Here is a 23,062-nt window from a genome sequence, read left to right as displayed (position 1 = left end):
AACACATCTGTAAGCAATTTGGCCATCACTGAATTCAACGTTTATCTCAATCGTAATAGACAAGGATAATGACAAATATAGTTTACAATGTTATTAAGTACATCATTTTATTTAATTGTGTGAATAAAAGGAATCGTCTCCCCGTCGGGGAATTGAACCCCGGTCTCCCGCGTGACAGGCGGGGATACTGACCACTATACTAACGAGGACATATTGGCTTCAGTTCAACAGTGCTCACCTCCATGAGGTTAGGGCATGCCCTCAATCAATTCACAGTATTGTAATAGGCAGCTTTGCTTCCTTTGGTTAGGAGAAGCAATCTTTTTTCATAAATGATTACAAATCAGAAATTCCTAGCCAAAAATAATCTGCTTTAATAAGAAATGATTGATTAAAATAAATACCTATCTATCGATCTGTCTATCTATCTTTCTATCTATCTATGTATATGTATATATATATATATATATATATATATACTATCAGCTCACTTTACCATTTGCAGCTTATAACCATTTACCACCAGGGGTCACTACTAACAAAAAGCATCCACTCCACTTCTAAATCCAGCCCCTAGAGTTGAGCAGAAGCATAAGATTCCCCACTGCTTCATTCCATTTTCCATTAGATTACAGATGTAAATTGTTTTTGATGGTATGGTCTGTGCAGATTGAAATATTCAGAGCATATTCTGACTTTTAGTTAACACATCTGTAAGCAATTTGGCCATCACTGAATTCAACGTTTATCTCAATCGTAATAGAGAAGGATAATGACAAATATAGTTTACAATGTTATTAAGTACATCATTTTATTTAATTGTGTGAATAAAAGGAATCGTCTCCCCGTCGGGGAATTGAACCCCGGTCTGCCGCGTGACAGGCGGGGATACTGACCACTATACTAACGAGGACATATTGGCTTCAGTTCAACAGTGCTCACCTCCATGAGGTTAGGGCATGCCCTCAATCAATTCACAGTATTGTAATAGGCAGCTTTGCTTCTTTTGGTTAGGAGAAGCAATCTTTTTTCATAAATGATTACAAATCAGAAATTCCTAGCCAAAAATAATCTGCTTTAATAAGAAATGATTGATTAAAATAAATACCTATTTATCGATCTGTCTATCTATCTTTCTATCTATCTATGTATATATATATATATATATATATATATATATATATATATATATACACAATCAGCTCACTTTACCATTTGCAGCTTATAACCATTTACCACCAGGGGTCACTACTAACAAAAAGCATCCACTCCACTTCTAAATCTAGCCCCTAGAGTTGAGCAGAAGCATAAGATTCCCCACTGCTTCATTCCATTTCCATTAGATTATAGATGTAAATTTTTTTTGATGGTATGGTCTGTGCAGATTGAAATATTCAGAGCATATTCTGACTTTTAGTTAACACATCTGTAAGCAATTTGGCCATCACTGAATTCAACGTTTATCTCAATCGTAATAGACAAGGATAATGACAAATATAGTTTACAATGTTATTAAGTACATCATTTTATTTAATTGTGTGAATAAAAGGAATCGTCTCCCCGTCGGGGAATTGAACCCCGGTCTCCCGCGTGACAGGCGGGGATACTGACCACTATACTAACGAGGACATATTGGCTTCAGTTCAACAGTGCTCACCTTCATGAGGTTAGGGCATGCCCTCAATCAATTGACAGTATTGTAATAGGCAGCTTTGCTTCTTTTGGTTAGGAGAAGTAATCTTTTTTCATAAATGATTACAAATCAGAAATTCCTAGCTAAAAATAATCTGCTTTAATAAGAAATGATTGATTAAAATAAATACCTATTTATCGATCTGTCTATCTATCTTTCTATCTATCTATGTATATATATATATATATATATATATATATATATATATATACAATCAGCTCACTTTACCATTTGCAGCTTATAACCATTTACCACCAGGGGTCACTACTAACAAAAAGTATCCACTCCACTTCTAAATCCAGCCCCTAGAGTTGAGCAGAAGCATAAGATTCCCCACTGCTTCATTCCATTTTCCATTAGATTACAGATGTAAATTGTTTTTGATGGTATGGTCTGTGCAGATTGAAATATTCAGAGCATATTCTGACTTTTAGTTAACACATCTGTAAGCAATTTGGCCATCACTGAATTCAACGTTTATCTCAATCGTAATAGAGAAGGATAATGACAAATATAGTTTACAATGTTATTAAGTACATCATTTTATTTAATTGTGTGAATAAAAGGAATCGTCTCCCCGTCGGGGAATTGAACCCCGGTCTGCCGCGTGACAGGCGGGGATACTGACCACTATACTAACGAGGACATATTGGCTTCAGTTCAACAGTGCTCACCTCCATGAGGTTAGGGCATGCCCTCAATCAATTCACAGTATTGTAATAGGCAGCTTTGCTTCTTTTGGTTAGGAGAAGCAATCTTTTTTCATAAATGATTACAAATCAGAAATTCCTAGCCAAAAATAATCTGCTTTAATAAGAAATGATTGATTAAAATAAATACCTATTTATCGATCTGTCTATCTATCTTTCTATCTATCTATGTATATGTATATATATATATATATATATACAATCAGCTCACTTTACCATTTGCAGCTTATAACCATTTACCACCAGGGGTCACTACTAACAAAAAGCATCCACTCCACTTCTAAATCTAGCCCCTAGAGTTGAGCAGAAGCATAAGATTCCCCACTGCTTCATTCCATTTCCATTAGATTATAGATGTAAATTGTTTTTGATGGTATGGTCTGTGCAGATTGAAATATTCAGAGCATATTCTGACTTTTAGTTAACACATCTGTAAGCAATTTGGCCATCACTGAATTCAACGTTTATCTCAATCGTAATAGACAAGGATAATGACAAATATAGTTTACAATGTTATTAAGTACATCATTTTATTTAATTGTGTGAATAAAAGGAATCGTCTCCCCGTCGGGGAATTGAACCCCGGTCTCCCGCGTGACAGGCGGGGATACTGACCACTATACTAACGAGGACATATTGGCTTCAGTTCAACAGTGCTCACCTTCATGAGGTTAGGGCATGCCCTCAATCAATTCACAGTATTGTAATAGGCAGCTTTGCTTCTTTTGGTTAGGAGAAGTAATCTTTTTTCATAAATGATTACAAATCAGAAATTCCTAGCTAAAAATAATCTGCTTTAATAAGAAATGATTGATTAAAATAAATACCTATTTATCGATCTGTCTATCTATCTTTCTATCTATCTATGTATATATATATATATATATATATATATACAATCAGCTCACTTTACCATTTGCAGCTTATAACCATTTACCACCAGGGGTCACTACTAACAAAAAGTATCCACTCCACTTCTAAATCCAGCCCCTAGAGTTGAGCAGAAGCATAAGATTCCCCACTGCTTCATTCCATTTTCCATTAGATTACAGATGTAAATTGTTTTTGATGGTATGGTCTGTGCAGATTGAAATATTCAGAGCATATTCTGACTTTTAGTTAACACATCTGTAAGCAATTTGGCCATCACTGAATTCAACGTTTATCTCAATCGTAATAGAGAAGGATAATGACAAATATAGTTTACAATGTTATTAAGTACATCATTTTATTTAATTGTGTGAATAAAAGGAATCGTCTCCCCGTCGGGGAATTGAACCCCGGTCTGCCGCGTGACAGGCGGGGATACTGACCACTATACTAACGAGGACATATTGGCTTCAGTTCAACAGTGCTCACCTCCATGAGGTTAGGGCATGCCCTCAATCAATTCACAGTATTGTAATAGGCAGCTTTGCTTCTTTTGGTTAGGAGAAGCAATCTTTTTTCATAAATGATTACAAATCAGAAATTCCTAGCCAAAAATAATCTGCTTTAATAAGAAATGATTGATTAAAATAAATACCTATTTATCGATCTGTCTATCTATCTTTCTATCTATCTATGTATATGTATATATATATATATATATATACAATCAGCTCACTTTACCATTTGCAGCTTATAACCATTTACCACCAGGGGTCACTACTAACAAAAAGCATCCACTCCACTTCTAAATCTAGCCCCTAGAGTTGAGCAGAAGCATAAGATTCCCCACTGCTTCATTCCATTTCCATTAGATTATAGATGTAAATTGTTTTTGATGGTATGGTCTGTGCAGATTGAAATATTCAGAGCATATTCTGACTTTTAGTTAACACATCTGTAAGCAATTTGGCCATCACTGAATTCAACGTTTATCTCAATCGTAATAGACAAGGATAATGACAAATATAGTTTACAATGTTATTAAGTACATCATTTTATTTAATTGTGTGAATAAAAGGAATCGTCTCCCCGTCGGGGAATTGAACCCCGGTCTCCCGCGTGACAGGCGGGGATACTGACCACTATACTAACGAGGACATATTGGCTTCAGTTCAACAGTGCTCACCTCCATGAGGTTAGGGCATGCCCTCAATCAATTCACAGTATTGTAATAGGCAGCTTTGCTTCCTTTGGTTAGGAGAAGCAATCTTTTTTCATAAATGATTACAAATCAGAAATTCCTAGCCAAAAATAATCTGCTTTAATAAGAAATGATTGATTAAAATAAATACCTATCTATCGATCTGTCTATCTATCTTTCTATCTATCTATGTATATGTATATATATATATATATATATATATATACTATCAGCTCACTTTACCATTTGCAGCTTATAACCATTTACCACCAGGGGTCACTACTAACAAAAAGCATCCACTCCACTTCTAAATCCAGCCCCTAGAGTTGAGCAGAAGCATAAGATTCCCCACTGCTTCATTCCATTTTCCATTAGATTACAGATGTAAATTGTTTTTGATGGTATGGTCTGTGCAGATTGAAATATTCAGAGCATATTCTGACTTTTAGTTAACACATCTGTAAGCAATTTGGCCATCACTGAATTCAACGTTTATCTCAATCGTAATAGAGAAGGATAATGACAAATATAGTTTACAATGTTATTAAGTACATCATTTTATTTAATTGTGTGAATAAAAGGAATCGTCTCCCCGTCGGGGAATTGAACCCCGGTCTGCCGCGTGACAGGCGGGGATACTGACCACTATACTAACGAGGACATATTGGCTTCAGTTCAACAGTGCTCACCTCCATGAGGTTAGGGCATGCCCTCAATCAATTCACAGTATTGTAATAGGCAGCTTTGCTTCTTTTGGTTAGGAGAAGCAATCTTTTTTCATAAATGATTACAAATCAGAAATTCCTAGCCAAAAATAATCTGCTTTAATAAGAAATGATTGATTAAAATAAATACCTATTTATCGATCTGTCTATCTATCTTTCTATCTATCTATGTATATATATATATATATATATATATATATATATACAATCAGCTCACTTTACCATTTGCAGCTTATAACCATTTACCACCAGGGGTCACTACTAACAAAAAGCATCCACTCCACTTCTAAATCTAGCCCCTAGAGTTGAGCAGAAGCATAAGATTCCCCACTGCTTCATTCCATTTCCATTAGATTATAGATGTAAATTGTTTTTGATGGTATGGTCTGTGCAGATTGAAATATTCAGAGCATATTCTGACTTTTAGTTAACACATCTGTAAGCAATTTGGCCATCACTGAATTCAACGTTTATCTCAATCGTAATAGACAAGGATAATGACAAATATAGTTTACAATGTTATTAAGTACATCATTTTATTTAATTGTGTGAATAAAAGGAATCGTCTCCCCGTCGGGGAATTGAACCCCGGTCTCCCGCGTGACAGGCGGGGATACTGACCACTATACTAACGAGGACATATTGGCTTCAGTTCAACAGTGCTCACCTCCATGAGGTTAGGGCATGCCCTCAATCAATTCACAGTATTGTAATAGGCAGTTTTGCTTCCTTTGGTTAGGAGAAGCAATCTTTTTTCATAAATGATTACAAATCAGAAATTCCTAGCCAAAAATAATCTGCTTTAATAAGAAATGATTGATTAAAATAAATACCTATCTATCGATCTGTCTATCTATCTTTCTATCTATCTATGTATATGTATATATATATATATATATATATATATATATACTATCAGCTCACTTTACCATTTGCAGCTTATAACCATTTACCACCAGGGGTCACTACTAACAAAAAGCATCCACTCCACTTCTAAATCTAGCCCCTAGAGTTGAGCAGAAGCATAAGATTCCCCACTGCTTCATTCCATTTCCATTAGATTATAGATGTAAATTTTTTTTGATGGTATGGTCTGTGCAGATTGAAATATTCAGAGCATATTCTGACTTTTAGTTAACACATCTGTAAGCAATTTGGCCATCACTGAATTCAACGTTTATCTCAATCGTAATAGACAAGGATAATGACAAATATAGTTTACAATGTTATTAAGTACATCATTTTATTTAATTGTGTGAATAAAAGGAATCGTCTCCCCGTCGGGGAATTGAACCCCGGTCTCCCGCGTGACAGGCGGGGATACTGACCACTATACTAACGAGGACATATTGGCTTCAGTTCAACAGTGCTCACCTTCATGAGGTTAGGGCATGCCCTCAATCAATTCACAGTATTGTAATAGGCAGCTTTGCTTCTTTTGGTTAGGAGAAGTAATCTTTTTTCATAAATGATTACAAATCAGAAATTCCTAGCTAAAAATAATCTGCTTTAATAAGAAATGATTGAATAAAATAAATACCTATTTATCGATCTGTCTATCTATCTTTCTATCTATCTATGTATATATATATATATATATATATATATATATATATATATATATATACAATCAGCTCACTTTACCATTTGCAGCTTATAACCATTTACCACCAGGGGTCACTACTAACAAAAAGTATCCACTCCACTTCTAAATCCAGCCCCTAGAGTTGAGCAGAAGCATAAGATTCCCCACTGCTTCATTCCATTTTCCATTAGATTACAGATGTAAATTGTTTTTGATGGTATGGTCTGTGCAGATTGAAATATTCAGAGCATATTCTGACTTTTAGTTAACACATCTGTAAGCAATTTGGCCATCACTGAATTCAACGTTTATCTCAATCGTAATAGAGAAGGATAATGACAAATATAGTTTACAATGTTATTAAGTACATCATTTTATTTAATTGTGTGAATAAAAGGAATCGTCTCCCCGTCGGGGAATTGAACCCCAGTCTGCCGCGTGACAGGCGGGGATACTGACCACTATACTAACGAGGACATATTGGCTTCAGTTCAACAGTGCTCACCTCCATGAGGTTAGGGCATGCCCTCAATCAATTCACAGTATTGTAATAGGCAGCTTTGCTTCTTTTGGTTAGGAGAAGCAATCTTTTTTCATAAATGATTACAAATCAGAAATTCCTAGCCAAAAATAATCTGCTTTAATAAGAAATGATTGATTAAAATAAATACCTATTTATCGATCTGTCTATCTATCTTTCTATCTATCTATGTATATGTATATATATATATATATATATACAATCAGCTCACTTTACCATTTGCAGCTTATAACCATTTACCACCAGGGGTCACTACTAACAAAAAGCATCCACTCCACTTCTAAATCTAGCCCCTAGAGTTGAGCAGAAGCATAAGATTCCCCACTGCTTCATTCCATTTCCATTAGATTATAGATGTAAATTGTTTTTGATGGTATGGTCTGTGCAGATTGAAATATTCAGAGCATATTCTGACTTTTAGTTAACACATCTGTAAGCAATTTGGCCATCACTGAATTCAACGTTTATCTCAATCGTAATAGACAAGGATAATGACAAATATAGTTTACAATGTTATTAAGTACATCATTTTATTTAATTGTGTGAATAAAAGGAATCGTCTCCCCGTCGGGGAATTGAACCCCGGTCTCCCGCGTGACAGGCGGGGATACTGACCACTATACTAACGAGGACATATTGGCTTCAGTTCAACAGTGCTCACCTCCATGAGGTTAGGGCATGCCCTCAATCAATTCACAGTATTGTAATAGGCAGCTTTGCTTCCTTTGGTTAGGAGAAGCAATCTTTTTTCATAAATGATTACAAATCAGAAATTCCTAGCCAAAAATAATCTGCTTTAATAAGAAATGATTGATTAAAATAAATACCTATCTATCGATCTGTCTATCTATCTTTCTATCTATCTATGTATATGTATATATATATATATATATATATATATATACTATCAGCTCACTTTACCATTTGCAGCTTATAACCATTTACCACCAGGGGTCACTACTAACAAAAAGCATCCACTCCACTTCTAAATCTAGCCCCTAGAGTTGAGCAGAAGCATAAGATTCCCCACTGCTTCATTCCATTTCCATTAGATTATAGATGTAAATTTTTTTTGATGGTATGGTCTGTGCAGATTGAAATATTCAGAGCATATTCTGACTTTTAGTTAACACATCTGTAAGCAATTTGGCCATCACTGAATTCAACGTTTATCTCAATCGTAATAGACAAGGATAATGACAAATATAGTTTACAATGTTATTAAGTACATCATTTTATTTAATTGTGTGAATAAAAGGAATCGTCTCCCCGTCGGGGAATTGAACCCCGGTCTCCCGCGTGACAGGCGGGGATACTGACCACTATACTAACGAGGACATATTGGCTTCAGTTCAACAGTGCTCACCTTCATGAGGTTAGGGCATGCCCTCAATCAATTCACAGTATTGTAATAGGCAGCTTTGCTTCTTTTGGTTAGGAGAAGTAATCTTTTTTCATAAATGATTACAAATCAGAAATTCCTAGCTAAAAATAATCTGCTTTAATAAGAAATGATTGATTAAAATAAATACCTATTTATCGATCTGTCTATCTATCTTTCTATCTATCTATGTATATATATATATATATATATATATATATATATATATACAATCAGCTCACTTTACCATTTGCAGCTTATAACCATTTACCACCAGGGGTCACTACTAACAAAAAGCATCCACTCCACTTCTAAATCCAGCCCCTAGAGTTGAGCAGAAGCATAAGATTCCCCACTGCTTCATTCCATTTTCCATTAGATTACAGATGTAAATTGTTTTTGATGGTATGGTCTGTGCAGATTGAAATATTCAGAGCATATTCTGACTTTTAGTTAACACATCTGTAAGCAATTTGGCCATCACTGAATTCAACGTTTATCTCAATCGTAATAGAGAAGGATAATGACAAATATAGTTTACAATGTTATTAAGTACATCATTTTATTTAATTGTGTGAATAAAAGGAATCGTCTCCCCGTCGGGGAATTGAACCCCGGTCTGCCGGGTGACAGGCGGGGATACTGACCACTATACTAACGAGGACATATTGGCTTCAGTTCAACAGTGCTCACCTCCATGAGGTTAGGGCATGCCCTCAATCAATTCACAGTATTGTAATAGGCAGCTTTGCTTCTTTTGGTTAGGAGAAGCAATCTTTTTTCATAAATGATTACAAATCAGAAATTCCTAGCCAAAAATAATGTGCTTTAATAAGAAATGATTGATTAAAATAAATACCTATTTATCGATCTGTCTATCTATCTTTCTATCTATCTATGTATATGTATATATATATATATATATATACAATCAGCTCACTTTACCATTTGCAGCTTATAACCATTTACCACCAGGGGTCACTACTAACAAAAAGCATCCACTCCACTTCTAAATCTAGCCCCTAGAGTTGAGCAGAAGCATAAGATTCCCCACTGCTTCATTCCATTTCCATTAGATTATAGATGTAAATTGTTTTTGATGGTATGGTCTGTGCAGATTGAAATATTCAGAGCATATTCTGACTTTTAGTTAACACATCTGTAAGCAATTTGGCCATCACTGAATTCAACGTTTATCTCAATCGTAATAGACAAGGATAATGACAAATATAGTTTACAATGTTATTAAGTACATCATTTTATTTAATTGTGTGAATAAAAGGAATCGTCTCCCCGTCGGGGAATTGAACCCCGGTCTCCCGCGTGACAGGCGGGGATACTGACCACTATACTAACGAGGACATATTGGCTTCAGTTCAACAGTGCTCACCTCCATGAGGTTAGGGCATGCCCTCAATCAATTCACAGTATTGTAATAGGCAGCTTTGCTTCCTTTGGTTAGGAGAAGCAATCTTTTTTCATAAATGATTACAAATCAGAAATTCCTAGCCAAAAATAATCTGCTTTAATAAGAAATGATTGATTAAAATAAATACCTATCTATCGATCTGTCTATCTATCTTTCTATCTATCTATGTATATGTATATATATATATATATATATATATATATACTATCAGCTCACTTTACCATTTGCAGCTTATAACCATTTACCACCAGGGGTCACTACTAACAAAAAGCATCCACTCCACTTCTAAATCTAGCCCCTAGAGTTGAGCAGAAGCATAAGATTCCCCACTGCTTCATTCCATTTCCATTAGATTATAGATGTAAATTTTTTTTGATGGTATGGTCTGTGCAGATTGAAATATTCAGAGCATATTCTGACTTTTAGTTAACACATCTGTAAGCAATTTGGCCATCACTGAATTCAACGTTTATCTCAATCGTAATAGACAAGGATAATGACAAATATAGTTTACAATGTTATTAAGTACATCATTTTATTTAATTGTGTGAATAAAAGGAATCGTCTCCCCGTCGGGGAATTGAACCCCGGTCTCCCGCGTGACAGGCGGGGATACTGACCACTATACTAACGAGGACATATTGGCTTCAGTTCAACAGTGCTCACCTTCATGAGGTTAGGGCATGCCCTCAATCAATTCACAGTATTGTAATAGGCAGCTTTGCTTCTTTTGGTTAGGAGAAGTAATCTTTTTTCATAAATGATTACAAATCAGAAATTCCTAGCTAAAAATAATCTGCTTTAATAAGAAATGATTGATTAAAATAAATACCTATTTATCGATCTGTCTATCTATCTTTCTATCTATCTATGTATATATATATATATATATATATATATATATATATATATATATATATATACAATCAGCTCACTTTACCATTTGCAGCTTATAACCATTTACCACCAGGGGTCACTACTAACAAAAAGCATCCACTCCACTTCTAAATCTAGCCCCTAGAGTTGAGCAGAAGCATAAGATTCCCCACTGCTTCATTCCATTTCCATTAGATTATAGATGTAAATTGTTTTTGATGGTATGGTCTGTGCAGATTGAAATATTCAGAGCATATTCTGACTTTTAGTTAACACATCTGTAAGCAATTTGGCCATCACTGAATTCAACGTTTATCTCAATCGTAATAGAGAAGGATAATGACAAATATAGTTTACAATGTTATTAAGTACATCATTTTATTTAATTGTGTGAATAAAAGGAATAGTCTCCCCGTCGGGGAATTGAACCCCGGTCTCCCGCATGACAGGCGGGGATACTGACCACTATACTAACGAGGACATATTGGCTTCAGTTCAACAGTGCTCACCTCCATGAGGTTAGGGCATGCCCTCAATCAATTCACAGTATTGTAATAGGCAGCTTTGCTTCCTTTGGTTAGGAGAAGCAATCTTTTTTCATAAATGATTACAAATCAGAAATTCCTAGCCAAAAATAATCTGCTTTAATAAGAAATGATTGATTAAAATAAATACCTATTTATCGATCTGTCTATCTATCTTTCTATCTATCTATGTATATGTATATATATATATATATATATACAATCAGCTCACTTTACCATTTGCAGCTTATAACCATTTACCACCAGGGGTCACTACTAACAAAAAGCATCCACTCCACTTCTAAATCTAGCCCCTAGAGTTGAGCAGAAGCATAAGATTCCCCACTGCTTCATTCCATTTCCATTAGATTATAGATGTAAATTTTTTTTGATGGTATGGTCTGTGCAGATTGAAATATTCAGAGCATATTCTGACTTTTAGTTAACACATCTGTAAGCAATTTGGCCATCACTGAATTCAACGTTTATCTCAATCGTAATAGACAAGGATAATGACAAATATAGTTTACAATGTTATTAAGTACATCATTTTATTTAATTGTGTGAATAAAAGGAATCGTCTCCCCGTCGGGGAATTGAACCCCGGTCTCCCGCGTGACAGGCGGGGATACTGACCACTATACTAACGAGGACATATTGGCTTCAGTTCAACAGTGCTCACCTTCATGAGGTTAGGGCATGCCCTCAATCAATTCACAGTATTGTAATAGGCAGCTTTGCTTCTTTTGGTTAGGAGAAGTAATCTTTTTTCATAAATGATTACAAATCAGAAATTCCTAGCTAAAAATAATCTGCTTTAATAAGAAATGATTGATTAAAATAAATACCTATTTATCGATCTGTCTATCTATCTTTCTATCTATCTATGTATATATATATATATATATATATATATATATATATACAATCAGCTCACTTTACCATTTGCAGCTTATAACCATTTACCACCAGGGGTCACTACTAACAAAAAGCATCCACTCCACTTCTAAATCCAGCCCCTAGAGTTGAGCAGAAGCATAAGATTCCCCACTGCTTCATTCCATTTTCCATTAGATTACAGATGTAAATTGTTTTTGATGGTATGGTCTGTGCAGATTGAAATATTCAGAGCATATTCTGACTTTTAGTTAACACATCTGTAAGCAATTTGGCCATCACTGAATTCAACGTTTATCTCAATCGTAATAGAGAAGGATAATGACAAATATAGTTTACAATGTTATTAAGTACATCATTTTATTTAATTGTGTGAATAAAAGGAATCGTCTCCCCGTCGGGGAATTGAACCCCGGTCTGCCGCGTGACAGGCGGGGATACTGACCACTATACTAACGAGGACATATTGGCTTCAGTTCAACAGTGCTCACCTCCATGAGGTTAGGGCATGCCCTCAATCAATTCACAGTATTGTAATAGGCAGCTTTGCTTCTTTTGGTTAGGAGAAGTAATCTTTTTTCATAAATGATTACAAATCAGAAATTCCTAGCCAAAAATAATCTGCTTTAATAAGAAATGATTGATTAAAATAAATACCTATTTATCGATCTGTCTATCTATCTTTCTATCTATCTATGTATATGTATATATATATATATATATATACAATCAGCTCACTTTACCATTTGCAGCTTATAACCATTTACCACCAGGGGTCACTACTAACAAAAAGCATCCACTCCACTTCTAAATCTAGCCCCTAGAGTTGAGCAGAAGCATAAGATTCCCCACTGCTTCATTCCATTTCCATTAGATTATAGATGTAAATTGTTTTTGATGGTATGGTCTGTGCAGATTGAAATATTCAGAGCATATTCTGACTTTTAGTTAACACATCTGTAAGCAATTTGGCCATCACTGAATTCAACGTTTATCTCAATCGTAATAGACAAGGATAATGACAAATATAGTTTACAATGTTATTAAGTACATCATTTTATTTAATTGTGTGAATAAAAGGAATCGTCTCCCCGTCGGGGAATTGAACCCCGGTCTCCCGCGTGACAGGCGGGGATACTGACCACTATACTAACGAGGACATATTGGCTTCAGTTCAACAGTGCTCACCTCCATGAGGTTAGGGCATGCCCTCAATCAATTCACAGTATTGTAATAGGCAGCTTTGCTTCCTTTGGTTAGGAGAAGCAATCTTTTTTCATAAATGATTACAAATCAGAAATTCCTAGCCAAAAATAATCTGCTTTAATAAGAAATGATTGATTAAAATAAATACCTATCTATCGATCTGTCTATCTATCTTTCTATCTATCTATGTATATGTATATATATATATATATATATATATATATACTATCAGCTCACTTTACCATTTGCAGCTTATAACCATTTACCACCAGGGGTCACTACTAACAAAAAGCATCCACTCCACTTCTAAATCTAGCCCCTAGAGTTGAGCAGAAGCATAAGATTCCCCACTGCTTCATTCCATTTCCATTAGATTATAGATGTAAATTTTTTTTGATGGTATGGTCTGTGCAGATTGAAATATTCAGAGCATATTCTGACTTTTAGTTAACACATCTGTAAGCAATTTGGCCATCACTGAATTCAACGTTTATCTCAATCGTAATAGACAAGGATAATGACAAATATAGTTTACAATGTTATTAAGTACATCATTTTATTTAATTGTGTGAATAAAAGGAATCGTCTCCCCGTCGGGGAATTGAACCCCGGTCTCCCGCGTGACAGGCGGGGATACTGACCACTATACTAACGAGGACATATTGGCTTCAGTTCAACAGTGCTCACCTTCATGAGGTTAGGGCATGCCCTCAATCAATTCACAGTATTGTAATAGGCAGCTTTGCTTCTTTTGGTTAGGAGAAGTAATCTTTTTTCATAAATGATTACAAATCAGAAATTCCTAGCTAAAAATAATCTGCTTTAATAAGAAATGATTGATTAAAATAAATACCTATTTATCGATCTGTCTATCTATCTTTCTATCTATCTATGTATATATATATATATATATATATATATATATATATATATATATATATATACAATCAGCTCACTTTACCATTTGCAGCTTATAACCATTTACCACCAGGGGTCACTACTAACAAAAAGCATCCACTCCACTTCTAAATCTAGCCCCTAGAGTTGAGCAGAAGCATAAGATTCCCCACTGCTTCATTCCATTTCCATTAGATTATAGATGTAAATTGTTTTTGATGGTATGGTCTGTGCAGATTGAAATATTCAGAGCATATTCTGACTTTTAGTTAACACATCTGTAAGCAATTTGGCCATCACTGAATTCAACGTTTATCTCAATCGTAATAGAGAAGGATAATGACAAATATAGTTTACAATGTTATTAAGTACATCATTTTATTTAATTGTGTGAATAAAAGGAATAGTCTCCCCGTCGGGGAATTGAACCCCGGTCTCCCGCATGACAGGCGGGGATACTGACCACTATACTAACGAGGACATATTGGCTTCAGTTCAACAGTGCTCACCTCCATGAGGTTAGGGCATGCCCTCAATCAATTCACAGTATTGTAATAGGCAGCTTTGCTTCCTTTGGTTAGGAGAAGCAATCTTTTTTCATAAATGATTACAAATCAGAAATTCCTAGCCAAAAATAATCTGCTTTAATAAGAAATGATTGATTAAAATAAATACCTATTTATCGATCTGTCTATCTATCTTTCTATCTATCTATGTATATGTATATATATATATATATATATATACAATCAGCTCACTTTACCATTTGCAGCTTATAACCATTTACCACCAGGGGTCACTACTAACAAAAAGCATCCACTCCACTTCTAAATCTAGCCCCTAGAGTTGAGCAGAAGCATAAGACTCCCCACTGCTTCATTCCATTTCCATTAGATTATAGATGTAAATTGTTTTTGATAGTATGGTCTGTGCAGATTGAAATATTCAGAGCATATTCTGACTTTTAGTTAACACATCTGTAAGCAATTTGGCCATCACTGAATTCAACGTTTATCTCAATCGTAATAGACAAGGATAATGACAAATATAGTTTACAATGTTATTAAGTACATCATTTTATTTAATTGTGTGAATAAAAGGAATCGTCTCCCCGTCGGGGAATTGAACCCCGGTCTCCCGCGTGACAGGCGGGGATACTGACCACTATACTAACGAGGACATATTGGCTTCAGTTCAACAGTGCTCACCTCCATGAGGTTAGGGCATGCCCTCAATCAATTCACAGTATTGTAATAGGCAGCTTTGCTTCCTTTGGTTAGGAGAAGCAATCTTTTTTCATAAATGATTACAAATCAGAAATTCCTAGCTAAAAATAATCTGCTTTAATAAGAAATGATTGATTAAAATAAATACCTATTTATCGATCTGTCTATCTATCTTTCTATCTATCTATGTATATGTATATATATATATATATATATATATATATACAATCAGCTCACTTTACCATTTGCAGCTTATAACCATTTACCACCAGGGGTCACTACTAACAAAAAGCATCCACTCCACTTCTAAATCCAGCCCCTAGAGTTGAGCAGAAGCATAAGATTCCCCACTGCTTCATTCCATTTTCCATTAGATTACAGATGTAAATTGTTTTTGATGGTATGGTCTGTGCAGATTGAAATATTCAGAGCATATTCTGACTTTTAGTTAACACATCTGTAAGCAATTTGGCCATCACTGAATTCAACGTTTATCTCAATCGTAATAGACAAGGATAATGACAAATATAGTTTACAATGTTATTAAGTACATCATTTTATTTAATTGTGTGAATAAAAGGAATCGTCTCCCCGTCGGGGAATTGAACCCCGGTCTGCCGCGTGACAGGCGGGGATACTGACCACTATACTAACGAGGACATATTGGCTTCAGTTCAACAGTGCTCACCTCCATGAGGTTAGGGCATGCCCTCAATCAATTCACAGTATTGTAATAGGCAGCTTTGCTTCTTTTGGTTAGGAGAAGCAATCTTTTTTCATAAATGATTACAAATCAGAAATTCCTAGCCAAAAATATTCTGCTTTAATAAGAAATGATTGATTAAAATAAATACCTATTTATCGATCTGTCTATCTATCTTTCTATCTATCTATGTATATGTATATATATATATATATATATACAATCAGCTCACTTTACCATTTGCAGCTTATAACCATTTACCACCAGGGGTCACTACTAACAAAAAGCATCCACTCCACTTCTAAATCTAGCCCCTAGAGTTGAGCAGAAGCATAAGATTCCCCACTGCTTCATTCCATTTCCATTAGATTATAGATGTAAATTGTTTTTGATGGTATGGTCTGTGCAGATTGAAATATTCAGAGCATATTCTGACTTTTAGTTAACACATCTGTAAGCAATTTGGCCATCACTGAATTCAACGTTTATCTCAATCGTAATAGACAAGGATAATGACAAATATAGTTTACAATGTTATTAAGTACATCATTTTATTTAATTGTGTGAATAAAAGGAATCGTCTCCCCGTCGGAGAATTGAACCCCGGTCTCCCGCGTGACAGGCGGGGATACTGACCACTATACTAACGAGGACATATTGGCTTCAGTTCAACAGTGCTCACCTCCATGAGGTTAGGGCATGCCCTCAATCAATTCACAGTATTGTAATAGGCAGCTTTGCTTCCTTTGGTTAAGAGAAGCAATCTTTTTTCATAAATGATTACAAATCAGAAATTCCTAGCTAAAAATAATCTGCTTTAATAAGAAATGATTGATTAAAATAAATACCTATTTATCGATCTGTCTATCTATCTTTCTATCTATCTATGTATATGTATATATATATATATATATATATATATATACAATCAGCTCACTTTACCATTTGCAGCTTATAACCATTTACCACCAGGGGTCACTACTAACAAAAAGCATCCACTCCACTTCTAAATCCAGCCCCTAGAGTTGAGCAGAAGCATAAGATTCCCCACTGCTTCATTCCATTTTCCATTAGATTACAGATGTAAATTGTTTTTGATGGTATGGTCTGTGCAGATTGAAATATTCAGAGCATATTCTGACTTTTAGTTAACACATCTGTAAGCAATTTGGCCATCACTGAATTCAACGTTTATCTCAATCGTAATAGAGAAGGATAATGACAAATATAGTTTACAATGTTATTAAGTACATCATTTTATTTAATTGTGTGAATAAAAGGAATCTTCTCCCCGTCGGGGAATTGAACCCCGGTCTGCCGCGTGACAGGCGGGGATACTGACCACTATACTAACGAGGACATATTGGCTTCAGTTCAACAGTGCTCACCTCCATGAGGTTAGGGCATGCCCTCAATCAATTCACAGTATTGTAATAGGCAGCTTTGCTTCCTTTGGTTAGGAGAAGCAATCTTTTTTCATAAATGATTACAAATCAGAAATTCCTAGCCAAAAATAATCTGCTTTAATAAGAAATGATTGATTAAAATAAATACCTATCTATCGATCTGTCTATCTATCTTTCTATCTATCTATGTATATGTATATATATATATATATATATATATATATACTATCAGCTCACTTTACCATTTGCAGCTTATAACCATTTACCACCAGGGGTCACTACTAACAAAAAGCATCCACTCCACTTCTAAATCTAGCCCCTAGAGTTGAGCAGAAGCATAAGATTCCCCACTGCTTCATTCCATTTCCATTAGATTATAGATGTAAATTTTTTTTGATGGTATGGTCTGTGCAGATTGAAATATTCAGAGCATATTCTGACTTTTAGTTAACACATCTGTAAGCAATTTGGCCATCACTGAATTCAACGTTTATCTCAATCGTAATAGACAAGGATAATGACAAATATAGTTTACAATGTTATTAAGTACATCATTTTATTTAATTGTGTGAATAAAAGGAATCGTCTCCCCGTCGGGGAATTGAACCCCGGTCTCCCGCGTGACAGGCGGGGATACTGACCACTATACTAACGAGGACATATTGGCTTCAGTTCAACAGTGCTCACCTTCATGAGGTTAGGGCATGCCCTCAATCAATTCACAGTATTGTAATAGGCAGCTTTGCTTCTTTTGGTTAGGAGAAGTAATCTTTTTTCATAAATGATTACAAATCAGAAATTCCTAGCTAAAAATAATCTGCTTTAATAAGAAATGATTGATTAAAATAAATACCTATTTATCGATCTGTCTATCTATCTTTCTATCTATCTATGTATATATATATATATATATATATATATATATATATATATATATATATATATACAATCAGCTCACTTTACCATTTGCAGCTTATAACCATTTACCACCAGGGGTCACTACTAACAAAAAGCATCCACTCCACTTCTAAATCTAGCCCCTAGAGTTGAGCAGAAGCATAAGATTCCCCACTGCTTCATTCCATTTCCATTAGATTATAGATGTAAATTGTTTTTGATGGTATGGTCTGTGCAGATTGAAATATTCAGAGCATATTCTGACTTTTAGTTAACACATCTGTAAGCAATTTGGCCATCACTGAATTCAACGTTTATCTCAATCGTAATAGAGAAGGATAATGACAAATATAGTTTACAATGTTATTAAGTACATCATTTTATTTAATTGTGTGAATAAAAGGAATAGTCTCCCCGTCGGGGAATTGAACCCCGGTCTCCCGCATGACAGGCGGGGATACTGACCACTATACTAACGAGGACATATTGGCTTCAGTTCAACAGTGCTCACCTCCATGAGGTTAGGGCATGCCCTCAATCAATTCACAGTATTGTAATAGGCAGCTTTGCTTCCTTTGGTTAGGAGAAGCAATCTTTTTTCATAAATGATTACAAATCAGAAATTCCTAGCCAAAAATAATCTGCTTTAATAAGAAATGATTGATTAAAATAAATACCTATTTATCGATCTGTCTATCTATCTTTCTATCTATCTATGTATATGTATATATATATATATATATATATACAATCAGCTCACTTTACCATTTGCAGCTTATAACCATTTACCACCAGGGGTCACTACTAACAAAAAGCATCCACTCCACTTCTAAATCTAGCCCCTAGAGTTGAGCAGAAGCATAAGACTCCCCACTGCTTCATTCCATTTCCATTAGATTATAGATGTAAATTGTTTTTGATAGTATGGTCTGTGCAGATTGAAATATTCAGAGCATATTCTGACTTTTAGTTAACACATCTGTAAGCAATTTGGCCATCACTGAATTCAACGTTTATCTCAATCGTAATAGACAAGGATAATGACAAATATAGTTTACAATGTTATTAAGTACATCATTTTATTTAATTGTGTGAATAAAAGGAATCGTCTCCCCGTCGGGGAATTGAACCCCGGTCTCCCGCGTGACAGGCGGGGATACTGACCACTATACTAACGAGGACATATTGGCTTCAGTTCAACAGTGCTCACCTCCATGAGGTTAGGGCATGCCCTCAATCAATTCACAGTATTGTAATAGGCAGCTTTGCTTCCTTTGGTTAGGAGAAGCAATCTTTTTTCATAAATGATTACAAATCAGAAATTCCTAGCTAAAAATAATCTGCTTTAATAAGAAATGATTGATTAAAATAAATACCTATTTATCGATCTGTCTATCTATCTTTCTATCTATCTATGTATATGTATATATATATATATATATATATATATATACAATCAGCTCACTTTACCATTTGCAGCTTATAACCATTTACCACCAGGGGTCACTACTAACAAAAAGCATCCACTCCACTTCTAAATCCAGCCCCTAGAGTTGAGCAGAAGCATAAGATTCCCCACTGCTTCATTCCATTTTCCATTAGATTACAGATGTAAATTGTTTTTGATGGTATGGTCTGTGCAGATTGAAATATTCAGAGCATATTCTGACTTTTAGTTAACACATCTGTAAGCAATTTGGCCATCACTGAATTCAACGTTTATCTCAATCGTAATAGACAAGGATAATGACAAATATAGTTTACAATGTTATTAAGTACATCATTTTATTTAATTGTGTGAATAAAAGGAATCGTCTCCCCGTCGGGGAATTGAACCCCGGTCTGCCGCGTGACAGGCGGGGATACTGACCACTATACTAACGAGGACATATTGGCTTCAGTTCAACAGTGCTCACCTCCATGAGGTTAGGGCATGCCCTCAATCAATTCACAGTATTGTAATAGGCAGCTTTGCTTCTTTTGGTTAGGAGAAGCAATCTTTTTTCATAAATGATTACAAATCAGAAATTCCTAGCCAAAAATATTCTGCTTTAATAAGAAATGATTGATTAAAATAAATACCTATTTATCGATCTGTCTATCTATCTTTCTATCTATCTATGTATATGTATATATATATATATATATATACAATCAGCTCACTTTACCATTTGCAGCTTATAACCATTTACCACCAGGGGTCACTACTAACAAAAAGCATCCACTCCACTTCTAAATCTAGCCCCTAGAGTTGAGCAGAAGCATAAGATTCCCCACTGCTTCATTCCATTTCCATTAGATTATAGATGTAAATTGTTTTTGATGGTATGGTCTGTGCAGATTGAAATATTCAGAGCATATTCTGACTTTTAGTTAACACATCTGTAAGCAATTTGGCCATCACTGAATTCAACGTTTATCTCAATCGTAATAGACAAGGATAATGACAAATATAGTTTACAATGTTATTAAGTACATCATTTTATTTAATTGTGTGAATAAAAGGAATCGTCTCCCCGTCGGAGAATTGAACCCCGGTCTCCCGCGTGACAGGCGGGGATACTGACCACTATACTAACGAGGACATATTGGCTTCAGTTCAACAGTGCTCACCTCCATGAGGTTAGGGCATGCCCTCAATCAATTCACAGTATTGTAATAGGCAGCTTTGCTTCCTTTGGTTAAGAGAAGCAATCTTTTTTCATAAATGATTACAAATCAGAAATTCCTAGCTAAAAATAATCTGCTTTAATAAGAAATGATTGATTAAAATAAATACCTATTTATCGATCTGTCTATCTATCTTTCTATCTATCTATGTATATGTATATATATATATATATATATATATATATACAATCAGCTCACTTTACCATTTGCAGCTTATAACCATTTACCACCAGGGGTCACTACTAACAAAAAGCATCCACTCCACTTCTAAATCCAGCCCCTAGAGTTGAGCAGAAGCATAAGATTCCCCACTGCTTCATTCCATTTTCCATTAGATTACAGATGTAAATTGTTTTTGATGGTATGGTCTGTGCAGATTGAAATATTCAGAGCATATTCTGACTTTTAGTTAACACATCTGTAAGCAATTTGGCCATCACTGAATTCAACGTTTATCTCAATCGTAATAGAGAAGGATAATGACAAATATAGTTTACAATGTTATTAAGTACATCATTTTATTTAATTGTGTGAATAAAAGGAATCTTCTCCCCGTCGGGGAATTGAACCCCGGTCTGCCGCGTGACAGGCGGGGACACTGACCACTATACTAACGAGGACATATTGGCTTCAGTTCAACAGTGCTCACCTCCATGAGGTTAGGGCATGCCCTCAATCAATTCACAGTATTGTAATAGGCAGCTTTGCTTCTTTTGGTTAGGAGAAGCAATCTTTTTTCATAAATGATTACAAATCAGAAATTCCTAGCCAAAAATAATCTGCTTTAATAAGAAATGATTGATTAAAATAAATACCTATTTATCGATCTGTCTATCTATCTTTCTATCTATCTATGTATATGTATATATATATATATATATATATACAATCAGCTCACTTTACCATTTGCAGCTTATAACCATTTACCACCAGGGGTCACTACTAACAAAAAGCATCCACTCCACTTCTAAATCTAGCCCCTAGAGTTGAGCAGAAGCATAAGATTCCCCACTGCTTCATTCCATTTCCATTAGATTATAGATGTAAATTGTTTTTGATGGTATGGTCTGTGCAGATTGAAATATTCAGAGCATATTCTGACTTTTAGTTAACACATCTGTAAGCAATTTGGCCATCACTGAATTCAACGTTTATCTCAATCGTAATAGAGAAGGATAATGACAAATATAGTTTACAATGTTATTAAGTACATCATTTTATTTAATTGTGTGAATAAAAGGAATAGTCTCCCCGTCGGGGAATTGAACCCCGGTCTCCCGCATGACAGGCGGGGATACTGACCACTATACTAACGAGGACATATTGGCTTCAGTTCAACAGTGCTCACCTCCATGAGGTTAGGGCATGCCCTCAATCAATTCACAGTATTGTAATAGGCAGCTTTGCTTCCTTTGGTTAGGAGAAGCAATCTTTTTTCATAAATGATTACAAATCAGAAATTCCTAGCCAAAAATAATCTGCTTTAATAAGAAATGATTGATTAAAATAAATACCTATCTATCGATCTGTCTATCTATCTTTCTATCTATCTATGTATATGTATATATATATATATATATATATATACAATCAGCTCACTTTACCATTTGCAGCTTATAACCACT

The 23,062-nt window shown here is 35.0% G+C and overlaps 16 non-coding genes across 16 annotated transcripts; all 16 read right to left on the bottom strand.

Moving 5' to 3' along the window:
* Window positions 1-137: 137 nt before the first annotated feature.
* On the bottom strand, window positions 138-209 carry TRNAD-GUC (transfer RNA aspartic acid (anticodon GUC)). Its single transcript has one exon. It is a non-coding gene; the product is annotated as a tRNA-Asp (tRNA).
* A 1,347-nt stretch (window positions 210-1,556) lies between these two features.
* Window positions 1,557-1,628, bottom strand: TRNAD-GUC (transfer RNA aspartic acid (anticodon GUC)). The gene has a single exon. It is a non-coding gene; the product is annotated as a tRNA-Asp (tRNA).
* Window positions 1,629-2,963: 1,335 nt separating this feature from the next.
* On the bottom strand, window positions 2,964-3,035 carry TRNAD-GUC (transfer RNA aspartic acid (anticodon GUC)). The gene has a single exon. It is a non-coding gene; the product is annotated as a tRNA-Asp (tRNA).
* Window positions 3,036-4,358: 1,323 nt separating this feature from the next.
* On the bottom strand, window positions 4,359-4,430 carry TRNAD-GUC (transfer RNA aspartic acid (anticodon GUC)). Its single transcript has one exon. It is a non-coding gene; the product is annotated as a tRNA-Asp (tRNA).
* A 1,335-nt stretch (window positions 4,431-5,765) lies between these two features.
* On the bottom strand, window positions 5,766-5,837 carry TRNAD-GUC (transfer RNA aspartic acid (anticodon GUC)). The gene has a single exon. It is a non-coding gene; the product is annotated as a tRNA-Asp (tRNA).
* A 635-nt stretch (window positions 5,838-6,472) lies between these two features.
* Window positions 6,473-6,544, bottom strand: TRNAD-GUC (transfer RNA aspartic acid (anticodon GUC)). The gene has a single exon. It is a non-coding gene; the product is annotated as a tRNA-Asp (tRNA).
* Window positions 6,545-7,885: 1,341 nt separating this feature from the next.
* TRNAD-GUC (transfer RNA aspartic acid (anticodon GUC)) lies at window positions 7,886-7,957 on the bottom strand. Its single transcript has one exon. It is a non-coding gene; the product is annotated as a tRNA-Asp (tRNA).
* Window positions 7,958-8,590: 633 nt separating this feature from the next.
* Window positions 8,591-8,662, bottom strand: TRNAD-GUC (transfer RNA aspartic acid (anticodon GUC)). Its single transcript has one exon. It is a non-coding gene; the product is annotated as a tRNA-Asp (tRNA).
* Window positions 8,663-9,995: 1,333 nt separating this feature from the next.
* Window positions 9,996-10,067, bottom strand: TRNAD-GUC (transfer RNA aspartic acid (anticodon GUC)). Its single transcript has one exon. It is a non-coding gene; the product is annotated as a tRNA-Asp (tRNA).
* A 633-nt stretch (window positions 10,068-10,700) lies between these two features.
* Window positions 10,701-10,772, bottom strand: TRNAD-GUC (transfer RNA aspartic acid (anticodon GUC)). The gene has a single exon. It is a non-coding gene; the product is annotated as a tRNA-Asp (tRNA).
* Window positions 10,773-12,116: 1,344 nt separating this feature from the next.
* TRNAD-GUC (transfer RNA aspartic acid (anticodon GUC)) lies at window positions 12,117-12,188 on the bottom strand. The gene has a single exon. It is a non-coding gene; the product is annotated as a tRNA-Asp (tRNA).
* A 1,331-nt stretch (window positions 12,189-13,519) lies between these two features.
* Window positions 13,520-13,591, bottom strand: TRNAD-GUC (transfer RNA aspartic acid (anticodon GUC)). The gene has a single exon. It is a non-coding gene; the product is annotated as a tRNA-Asp (tRNA).
* A 633-nt stretch (window positions 13,592-14,224) lies between these two features.
* On the bottom strand, window positions 14,225-14,296 carry TRNAD-GUC (transfer RNA aspartic acid (anticodon GUC)). Its single transcript has one exon. It is a non-coding gene; the product is annotated as a tRNA-Asp (tRNA).
* Window positions 14,297-15,642: 1,346 nt separating this feature from the next.
* Window positions 15,643-15,714, bottom strand: TRNAD-GUC (transfer RNA aspartic acid (anticodon GUC)). Its single transcript has one exon. It is a non-coding gene; the product is annotated as a tRNA-Asp (tRNA).
* A 2,742-nt stretch (window positions 15,715-18,456) lies between these two features.
* Window positions 18,457-18,528, bottom strand: TRNAD-GUC (transfer RNA aspartic acid (anticodon GUC)). The gene has a single exon. It is a non-coding gene; the product is annotated as a tRNA-Asp (tRNA).
* A 1,348-nt stretch (window positions 18,529-19,876) lies between these two features.
* On the bottom strand, window positions 19,877-19,948 carry TRNAD-GUC (transfer RNA aspartic acid (anticodon GUC)). The gene has a single exon. It is a non-coding gene; the product is annotated as a tRNA-Asp (tRNA).
* Between the last annotated feature and the right edge of the window lie 3,114 nt (window positions 19,949-23,062).

This window comes from Triturus cristatus, chromosome 4_1, assembly GCF_964204655.1.
Source record: "Triturus cristatus chromosome 4_1, aTriCri1.1, whole genome shotgun sequence".
In the NCBI taxonomy this organism is placed as follows: Eukaryota; Metazoa; Chordata; class Amphibia; order Caudata; family Salamandridae; genus Triturus; species Triturus cristatus.
Note: the sequence above shows the minus strand (reverse complement) of the source record. Positions and strands in the feature narration are given on the sequence as shown.